This window comes from Notolepis coatsorum, assembly GCF_963971535.1.
Source record: "Notolepis coatsorum genome assembly, chromosome: 1".
NCBI lineage: Eukaryota > Metazoa > Chordata > Actinopteri > Aulopiformes > Paralepididae > Notolepis > Notolepis coatsorum.
The window spans coordinates 248,196,803-248,207,946 of NC_140165.1; the positions used below are offsets into that span (position 1 = coordinate 248,196,803).

General features: G+C 42.1%; 1 long non-coding RNA gene across 1 annotated transcript in view; it reads left to right on the forward strand.

The window, feature by feature from the left end:
- LOC311246224 overlaps positions 1–8,778 on the forward strand; it is a 39,305-nt gene extending 30,527 nt beyond the window's left edge. The window contains exon 2 of the long non-coding RNA XR_014620788.1: positions 7,208–8,778. This is a non-coding gene — a long non-coding RNA (uncharacterized lncRNA). The remainder of the gene's footprint in view (positions 1–7,207) is intronic.
- Positions 8,779–11,144: the final 2,366 nt, after the last annotated feature.

Genomic DNA, 11,144 nt, shown 5'->3' on the forward strand with positions numbered 1-11,144 from the left:
ATTATTATATGTCCGCGGGTTGGCCAGTACTGCGCAAACGTTTATTAAACATTATATGTCCGCGGGTGGTCTTGTGCAGTGCTCTCGTGGCACTGTCAACTAAAGCGAGCACTCAGAAGACGTGCACCGTTTGCCAGTGCAGTGATTGCAGAATGTTTTATTTTTTTGTATACTCGCCAGCAGGGGAGGAAATTAGGCCACTTTACTCGCCAATTGCGAGTATTTTTTACGTTTGCCGAGTAATTCATGAAGAGCACTCGCCAGTCTGGCGAGTACTAGTAATTACAAAACAAAACAAAAAAATCATTCTGCAATCTGCTGATTCGCTCACTGGCACAAACCGAACTCTGACTCCCCCCTTGATTCCTCCCATTTGCGCCACATAATAATCAGACCATAACCAATGAACATCATCGTTGTACAGATGCGCTCTAAGCTCCTCCAATGAACACTCGTTTTCTAGAAGATGCCGCCCATCTAGGGGAAGTGGACAGACCACTGCGTGCGGCCCTACAGACTCCTGTCACCGGCTTGACAACGTAGACAAACTTACAAAAACACATGAGTGGATGAAAATAATTGCATGTAGAGTCGTCGCTTTCGGATATCGGTGCGGTCTGACATGGGGGCGAACAACAGCACGCGACGCGTCTCCTTCGAGTCGGATGAGAATGACAAGTCAACCAGCATTAGCCGGCTAGCTACCTAGCATGTAACAAGCTACCATAACGCGCATTCAACATAGTGGACGACTATACTGAGCGGCTTTGCTTAAATGCAGCCGAGTGACATTTTATTATTACCGGGTTTCCCAGCATATCCCATATGCCCTTCACAACGGTGATGTTGTCATATTTGGCATTCAGAACACACCTGCTGAACCCCTAGCGTTGTCGATTCGGTTCCAATGTATTGTTATCTTACAGCACAAGTACAGTACAACCAGAATACATTTGGCATACAACCAGAGTGCAAATGTAACAAGTCAAGTTCAAGTTGTTTTATTTAGCTATTACATTACAGTGAAATGCTTGGTTCTTTCACTGCCCAACCCAGTATTGATTGATTGATTGAAAACTTTATTAACAGATTGCAGAATGGGTACAATACAGTACAGCTCAATACACACAATTGTTAAGGGGATGCAGACCAGAGAAGGACTTTAGTCTGACTCTTGTTTACATCAGGGTCCCCCATTTCAGTCCTGTTTGCTTAATGCCTTGTCCACTTCCTCCACACTCCAATATGTTATGATGAATTGAAAATGGGGGACCCTGATGTAAACAAGACGAAAGTCTTTCTCTGGTCTGCATCCCCTTAACAATTGTATGTATTGAACTGTACTGTATTGTACCCATTCTGCAATCTGTTAATACACTTTTCAATCAATCAATCCCTTCAACCCTGCTCCTGTCAAACCTGCTCTTTCCATTCCCTCCATCATGCCCCCCCTTTCTGATGAATATTTCCTGCACTTAAGAGTCAGACACACATTCCTAGTAGTTGAGCTGTGATGAATGAAAACTTTATTTAACAGATTGCAGAATGGGTACAGTACAGTACGGCTCAATACATGCAATTGTTAAGGGGATGCAGACCAGAGAAAGACTTTCGTCTTGTTTACATCAGGGTCCCCCATTTTCAATTCATTTTCAATTCATCATTCAGTATAACCTAGACCAGCCCAACCCAGCATCTTTCACTGCCCAGTTCAGCCCAACCCAGTCCAGAATAGTTCCCTCTTTCATGTTAATATGTGATTTAATGATGTAATATTTTGAAGAGTAGAGACAGTGTGATTAATTTACTATGATTGAAAATCAATTTAGACGAAGACGTACAAAGAAGTAATTATCACAATTAGCTATTTTTTTTGTCTGGTAAAAAATCTATTTGGCTGGTAAAAAAAAATCAGATACCCGCCAGTTGGCTGGTAAGCCAAAAAGTTAGTTTCCTCCCCTGCTCGCCAGCACTTTTTGGCTTACCAGCCAACTGGCGGGTATCTGATTTCTTTTACCAGCCAAACGTAAAAAATACTAGCATTTGGCCAGTAAAGTGGCCTAATTTCCTCCCCTGATAATAGACTATTATTACTTAATAGAAAAACTCTGACAATTCAGCTATTAATTCGCACGAGGTCTCAATGCTATTCTAAGGCCAAACAGGCCATACTACACCGCACGCGGTATCGTGGGGTGAGGCTTCACGTTCTGTTACTTAGTTGGGTAGAAGGGTAAAGGACTAAGGGTCTTCTACATTTACTTGCGCCATATTTATATGCACGGTGAACAAATAGTGCCACTCTCTTTTCGGTAGCCGTATTCCTGCGCAGAGCCGGGGCTAGTAGAGACATGTCTCGTCGGTACCATTGAACTTGGCTCCAAGGGGCTTGTCTTTTCCAATGTACAGTTTCTATGCCAAATGTATATACACTCCTTTTCTGGACACTTTTGTATCACAAACAGTACTGTATTTGCAAATCTGATATGTCATAAATGTATAGATGTAGCAGTACTGTCTATCTGTATGTCATGTATGTCATATATGTTATGATGAATTGAAAATGGGGGACCCTGATGTAAACAAGACGAAAGTCTTTCTCTGGTCTGCATCCCCTTAACAATTGTATGTATTGAGCTGTACTGTACTGTACCCATTCTGCAATCTGTTAATAAACTTTTCAATCAATCAATCAATCAATCAATCAATCAATCAATCAATCAATCAATCAATCAATCAAAGGTCCTTGTCCAATAAGAGAATGAACTATTATGGGCTATAGTAGACTAAAGGGATATTCCGTGTATATGTACAAGGAATATACAAGGGATATCAAACGATATACAAATACTATTCAATATATATCCATAAATAAATATATATATTCGGTTTAATCTGATCCTTCACAACAGTATTACTTCCGGGCACTCGCTATAGGTCCTGGCATTCTAGCTCGTCACAATACACAGCGATCGATTGCCAATAACTCGATAAACAACATGATTTGGACGTATATACCATTATACAAGCTGGAGATGGACCGGGTAAATCTACATCCCATAATGATAAAATGTCTACTCTACGATGATCGCCCAACGGCGCGCGGAGACTGGGGTGAGTTTTAGCGTGTAAAGTTACCGTCTTCGATACTAACTGCTATTATCAACATTTGACCCACATTAGATGATTGGTATAACGCTGCCCACGGAATTATAAACGCCCCCTAGCCCATCCGGTCAACATCAGATGACGTGTAGTAACTTCTAGAAGTACGTCTAGTTGGAATTTTTTATATCGCGCTGATTGCCATAAAACTGTATTGCATCATCAATATAATGTATTTGGGGCTATAGATCACGTTCTGGAGAAAGCTGCAGAAAGAGATGAAAACATACTTATACATTAGACCATACTTTACTATGAATATGTGAATGAAAAAGTTTAACGTTGCTACACAATGAACAATACATATAGGACTTTGAATGGGCCCTAATAATGGCAATGTAGCAATAGAATTTAAAAAGTTATAGCCCTGCAAAGAAGGGGACTTTCTCTATAGACAAATAGAGCCGGCAACCTACGGTTGATAATGAATTTAACCCATGGCAGCCAAAGTGTTAACATAACAGACCTAAGTTTGGGGGAACTAATGGGATAACTGGGGTTGCAACAAAAGTGCAACTAGGGCTAAAAACCCAATGAAATAAAATAATAATAATAAATAATTATGCTTCTTAGCAGACTTCTTAGCTTAACATGCAGGGAACTAATGGGATAACTGGGGATGTTGTTTGCTCCTGACAAGAGTCTCAAAGTCTGGGGTGATGGTAGACAAAGCAACTCTGAGGTCATGCTCAAGGTCCAATCTGTTCCTCCGCTTTGTCTTCAGCTGGACCAGAGCTGAAAAGCCACTTTCACAAAGATAGGTAGTGAAAAAAAAAGTAATTTTTTTTTTTTTTTTTTTTTTTTTTTTTTTTATACACACATCCGCGACCCACTCAAAATGGCCCCGCGACCCACCAGTTGAGAGACACTGGTCTAGTAGGTATATCAGCGCCATCCCTCTGCGTTGTGCCAACCCGCTGCACTTGGTCCCATCCGCCAGCTCCATTGAGTGGGTGTCGGGCTGGAATGTGTTGTCAAAGCTCTTGAACTTGGCAATATCGTTCACGATGTGGGATGTCGCTCCGGCGTCCACCATGATCCCTTTCTTCTTCACGTTGGCTGATGGCCTCTCGCTGCTTGCATGCTTGGTCATCGTCGATGTCCACCTCTGCGACCTTTCTGGCTCCTGCTTTTCCCTTTTTCCTGCACAGGGACTCTGTGTGTGTGTGTGTTGCTCTTGCAGTGACTGCACCACACTTTTCGGGTGCACTTGTTTCTGGTGTGTCCTTTTTCTCCACACCTGTAACACGCCAGAGTGGCTTCCCCATCATTCCTGTGTGTCTTGGTGCCTTGTTTGCTTTTCCTTGTGCTAGTCTTCATCACACTGTCCGTATATGCAGTTGCCCTCATCTTCTCAGACCCTTAGTCTTCTCTTGAAGTCTTTGAATGTAACATTGTCCTCATTCTGTGTTACATGGACAGCTAGTGGCCTAAATTAGTCTGGTAATCCATTCAAATGGTGGCTACAAGCAGCCCATCACTCATGTTCTCTCCTGCATCACGAAGAGCTGAAATTATATTCTCAACCCTTATCATGTAATCAGTAACAGTCTCATTGTCTTCCATTTGTATGGTGGTCAATGATGTGTACAGGTTTAGAATCCTGGGCTTTCTTTTTCCCGAATAATGCTCCCTCAATAATTTCAGGGCTTTCCTTCCATCATCGGCCACATCATGTCTTATCAATGAAAGGCTCTTATCGTCTAGCGCATTCACTAATTGAGCATTCAACAGTCTGCATTCCTCGCCTTGTCTGCAGCTAATGCATCTTCACCACTGGGCGTTCGCAAAATTGTGTCTTTTAGCTTCAGAATGTGTAAACGGCTAAGGAATCTCGTCTCCCACAGATCATACTGTTAGATGTTTCTGTAATCAGCCAATCTCATCTCGTCATCTCCTTTGTGACTCTCCCTGTTTTGCGTTGTTTGTTTTCAATACTTCACATTGGCTGTAACACCCTGTATCAACCCCTGTTAGTACATCCGTAGTCATGAGAAACGACACTGCAACGTGATCTCTTTCCTTAGAAAAACGTTGTTTATTCCATAAACAAAGCCTCTGTACCAGATGGAAACACTAATGTATTGTCCTTGTTCAGTCTTAATTCATTCTCCTCCACCGTCTCTTCTCATCTCTTTTAATCCAATGGTTCTCTCTCTCGTCGTAGCCAACCACCATTTCCTGTTAGCCGAAGCTAGTGATGATGTGTCACTATTTCCCCTCCCCTACCCAGCGAGGGTGGGGAGGGATGAAAGTCTCTGATCAACGCGTCTACTCGTCTGGGCGTCGTATCTCAGTCTAACTTATCCCGGAAGAAACTCGCATAGCGTTTTCCCCCTAGCAACGGGGCCCCGCCCCCTTTTCTCGTTACTACGTGACACGCTGCCATGGCAACGGCTGTTCACCTTTAACACACACTAAACGTCCGTTCTATCGATGTCAAACTCTCCATAGTTCTCTCTGACCAAACCTACCTGCTCTCAGTGCTTATCAGTGTTTATGTTAACAAGCTGCCGAACGACCTCGGAGCCATGGCCTCTGTCTATTAGTCTGCTGCTAACACACACTGACTGCCGGCTACTTTTAAGATCTATAGATCCGTCTGAGTAGATGCTGTCACCCACCGATATATACATTATATATACACGTAAAGAATGTTGGCTTCACTCTACACAAGTGACTTTCATTTCTAGCCTGGAACACTCAAGGCATTACAGGAAGTTGTGTGTTTGCTGTGGTAAAAAGTTCAAACAGATAGAAACAGAAAGGAGAGAACAAGCTACACAATTCTGCGTTCAACAAAAGTTGAAACAGATAGAAACAGAACAGACAGAAATATATCACCAGGGATCAATGGGGCCATCCACCAGTCTGTACAAGCCCTGAAATAAATGCTGAAACCTACTCCACAGTGCACCCAAAGTAGGCATCAGTGTTTATTCCAGGGCTTGTACAGCATGGCTGCATTGACTAGTTTACATTAGCTTTGGTGGTAACTAGCCAGCGCTGCACGTATCCAGTATTAAGATCAGCATGGATTGTAGAGCTGTGAATCTTCACTGGCCTCACGATTGGATTAGATTACGATTCAGCTGTCCACGATTCGATTAGATGCAGCTCAATAATATATTACATCCTCAATTTTATAATCTATATTACTGCACATGGCAAGTTTTTCATCAATTAATACAAGCAGTCAGATAAATTAACTTGTATTCAGAAAGTTCTTAAATCAGAATGTCAAAATAAATGTCTTTACTAGTGTTGTATGATACTAGAAATGTATCTCGATACCCAGCTGTTAAAAATGGTAAAATATTATTTTTATTACTATCAGTATTAGTATCAATACTTTTAGAATAGCCTGATGCTGTATTTTCTATTAGTTGAGTGGATGCATGACCAGAGCACTAGCTTTAATAATACAATAATAATAATTAGGGATGCTCGATATTGGCTTTTTTACCGATACCGATATACCGATATTGTCCAACTCTTAATTTCCGATACCGATATCAACCGATACCGATATATGCAGGGTCCCCCTCCCCCCCCCCCCCCCCCCCCCCCCCCCCCCCAAAAAAATGTAAAAAAATATATATAATTTTTTTGAAAACCGATACCGATATTTTCCGATATCACATTTGAATGCCGATATCGGCTGATAATATCCGTAGGCCGATAATATCGGACATCCCTAATAATAATATATTTGATTTGTAGTTTGCTTTATAGTTGTGGAGCAAATCCCAAAGCGCTACATTGTAAAAGAACATAAAAGCTAGCAAGAGAGTAAAAGAGAAATTTTAATAATCGATTATGTTCTGTCACTGCATCGATGCAGAATCGTCCACGTTCCGCATCGCGATGCATCTTAGAATCGAGAAATGTCCACACCCCTAATGGATTGTGCTTAGAAAAGGACTCTACCGATGGACAACATCAAGTAGGAAATAGAGCTAGTGGTCAACGATATTTAACATTATTATTATTAAACCAAAGGTAACATAAGTTATTTGATTTTTTCTTCTCCTCCCTCTAGACTCCCTCCCTACGCAGCTCCTTGTGTGTGAAGAGGAGGTCCACCCTGAGCAGCAGGAGAGGAGCCCCAGTCTCCTTCAAGGTCTGGAGCAGACTGATATCACAGAGCTCACATTATGTCCTGTCTCTGTGAAATTTCAACACAATGGGAAGAAGACTCTGTACTCACACTTCAACCAAACCCAGGACCCAGAACCCCTACAGATTAAAGAGGAACAGGAGGAACTATTACCAAACCTAGAGGAGGAGGATAGTTCCAGGATCACAGTGAAATATGAAGATGGTCAAGAGAAAAGTGGGCCCTTCCAGTCTCTTCAAACCCAGAGGGAGAAACACAGAGAGGCTTACTCTTTACCCAGCACCTCATCTGAACAGATGAAAACAGAACCTAATGGAGAGGACTGTGGAGGATCAGAACCAGCCTGTAACTTTGATCCAGCTGGTGGTCCGGAACCAACTAGAGATGCTCAGCTCATCTCTTCAGGCTGTTCTGGAGCTGAGACTGATGACAGTGATGATGACTGTTCTGGAGCTGAGATTCTGAACCCTCAGTCAGATTTAAAGACACAGAAAATACAAAGTTCATCTAACAGCAGGACTTTAAATAGATCTATGGAATTGTCCCATGAACTCAAATCATCCAGTCACATCCTGTCCACACATTGTTGTAACGTGTGTCGAACATCTTTTCTTGATGAGGTGTCTTTAATGTTGCATATTCACACTCATTCTAGTGATTGTGGTTTGTGTGGAAAACATTTAGATCCCACAGAGAGCTTTGAACTTCACCTTGAATCTCACAGGACATGTACTGTTAGTGGTGAAGAATTTACTACAAATGTTGAATTTGTACGACATATGAGAGGTCACAGTGGGGGAAAACCATTTATTTGCAGTGATTGTGGAAAAGGGTTCAGTAGGAAGACACATCTGCAGAGACACATGAGAACACATACTGGAGAGAAACCATTTAGTTGTTCAGTTTGTGGAAAGTGGTTCAGTGATAAAGAAAGTATGAAGCGACACACAAGAAATCATACTGGAGAGAAACCATTTAGTTGTTCATTTTGTGGAAAAGGGTTCAGTGATAAAGCAAGTCTGAATCGACACACAAGAACTCATACAGGAGAGAAACCATTTAGTTGTTCAGTTTGTGGAAAAGGGTTCAGTGAACATTTTAATCTGAAGATACATATGAGAGGTCATACTGGAGAGAAACCATTTACTTGTTCAGTTTGTGGCAGAACATTTGCTCAGAACGGAGCGTTGAAGAGGCACATGTTATCTCATACAGGAGAGAACCCCTTTAGTTTGTAGTTTGTAATAAAGACACATGACCATTGAGGAGGATTCAGACTCTCACACACCTCTACTCTCTCACTCCCCCTTCTCTTCACACACACATGAGAGAGAGACCATTCTGCTGTGGTTGAGTTGCATTGACTTTGAACTAGTGAGGGACCGGGAACAGAATGAAGAAACTCTTTTCTTGAAAAGCTGTCATTTAAAAGCTGTATTGTCTGAATCAGAACAAGAAAATTATTAAACAGTTCTGCCTATAACCAAAACAAAGGTTTTATGTCTAAATAATGAATGCCTGAATGCCTGCCTCCTGACCAGTGTTGGTCAGTCATGCATTTGTCATTGTATTACTTTCCCAGTAACGAGTAAAGTCAGGATTTACAATTTCCAAAATTGTAATAATTACATTAGTTACTAATCCAAGTAACGCTGTGTTACTGCGTTACATCGTTGCCAGAATGCAATGTGTTTTTTTTGTCCTCCTATAACGTTAGATTACATTTATATGTGGTTATTGGTAGATGACATGTGCACACAAGCTATTTCATTCTGTTCCGTTCTCTAACTTACAGAATGGACGATTAAAGCACTTGTATTTCACTTACATGTATCTTTATTATATCCGGACAGTCATGAACATGCATCATCCACTTCATGCATCGCTAGCCCCCTTACTCAACGTCTGTGTTATACCCTTATATTGGTCCCCGGAACCTCAACCTAGGAACAGCAATACTATTGTTACATCTTTTCTTTTTTTCTTTGAAGTAAAGTCCCTTACTCTCAATATATCACTTAGTCTCAGTGTTCAATTTTATCCTTAAACAAAGAACTTGAATTCTCAACATCAGCAAGGATATCAATTCGGACCTACATAACGAAACCATTGTATCCTGAACAAAAAATAACAAACATATATATATATATATATATATATATATATATATATATATATATATATATTTTTATATACTGTAAGTAACCCCATTAACATTCAACTTTCATGCAATGATCAGAAGGTGTGTTCATCTATTGAGTGAGAAGACTGAACTCAAGGCACACCAACAAACTGAACAAGCTGGTGAGGAAGGCTAGCTCCGTGGTGGGAGTCGAGCTGGTCAGACTAGAGGTGATGGCAGAGAGGGGGATGAGAAGGAAGGTGGCTTCTATCCTGGAGAATCCCTCCCACCCCCTCTACGACGAGCTAGTCAAGATGAGAAGCACGTTCAGTCACAGACTCATACCCCCCCCGACACTCAACTAACCGACTCGGCCAGTCCTTCATACCAGCGGCCATCAGGCTCCACAACAGTGGGCAGGGACTGCTGCCAGACATCCAGCTACAACTACTAGGAACCTAAAAAGGACAATAACACTACCTTATGCATACTGCACCTTATGTGATACTGTGATACTGTGAATACTGTATATTTCAGTTAGTTAGATAGTTAATTTATATTGACTTGTTATATTGTTTACACTGCTTGTTTTTACTACCTGCACCTCCCCCTCCCCCATGCTGCTATGATGCCTGCATTTCCCCAAGGGGATCAATAAAGGAATATCTTATCTTATCTTAATAGAATAGAAATACTTTTATTATCCCCAAGGAAATTTGACACTGCAAATCGCTCAACATTATACATTTAGACAGAACAGGTCACTAATAAGAATAACAAAACAAATCAAATTGCCTAAGATAAGAGTAGAATAAAAATGGAATAAAATATACAGTAAATAAATACAGTAAAAATATACTGGGTCTACAGTAGGTGTAATATTGCACAGTGCTGTTTCAAAAGTAAGAGTCCAGGAAGATGGTAACTGTCACTCTGTGCTCAGTGATGCATTGTATAGTCTGATGGCTGTTGGAATGAAGGACTTCCTGTGCCGTTCAGTGCTGCATTTAGGTAGTGTGAGCCTAGCACTGAACATGCTCCTCCTGTCAGCCAAGTCTGTGTATAGTGGGTGGGAGGGGTTTTCCCTGATGGCCTGGAGCTTAGCAAGGCTCCTCCTCTCCGCCACCCTCGCTAGGGAGTCCAGCTCCACCACGCTACTGGCCTTCCTGACCAGCTTATCCAGCCTGTTGGTGTCCCCTGCTCTCAGTCCGCTGCCCTTAAGACAGTTAAACTAATATTACAAGCTTTAGTCCTATCCCACTTGGACTACTGCCCAACAATTTGGTTGAGCGCTTCAAAGCGGGATCTGGAGAAACTCCAGCTCACTCAGAACAGAGCGTCTCGCTGTCGGCTACTCTGTGAGGAGCTGCTCTGTGAGGAGCAGTGTTCAGGGAATGCTGCTCTGTGAGGAGCAGTGTTGAGGGAATGCTGCTCTGAGGAGCAGTGTTGAGGGAATGCTGCTCTGTGAGGAGCAGTGTTGAGGGAATGCTGCTCTGTGAGGAGCAGTGTTGAGGGAATGCTGCTCTATTAGGAGCAGTGTTGAGTGAATGCTGCTCTGTGAGGAGCAGTGTTGAGGGAATGCTGCTCTGTTAGGAGCAGTGTTGAGGGAATGCTGCTCTGTGAGGAGCAGTGTGAGCAGCAGTGTTGAGGGAATGCTGCTCTGTTAGGAGCAGTGTTGAGGGAATGCTGCTCTGTGAGGAGCAGTGTAGAGGGAATGCTGCTCTGAGGAGCAGTGTT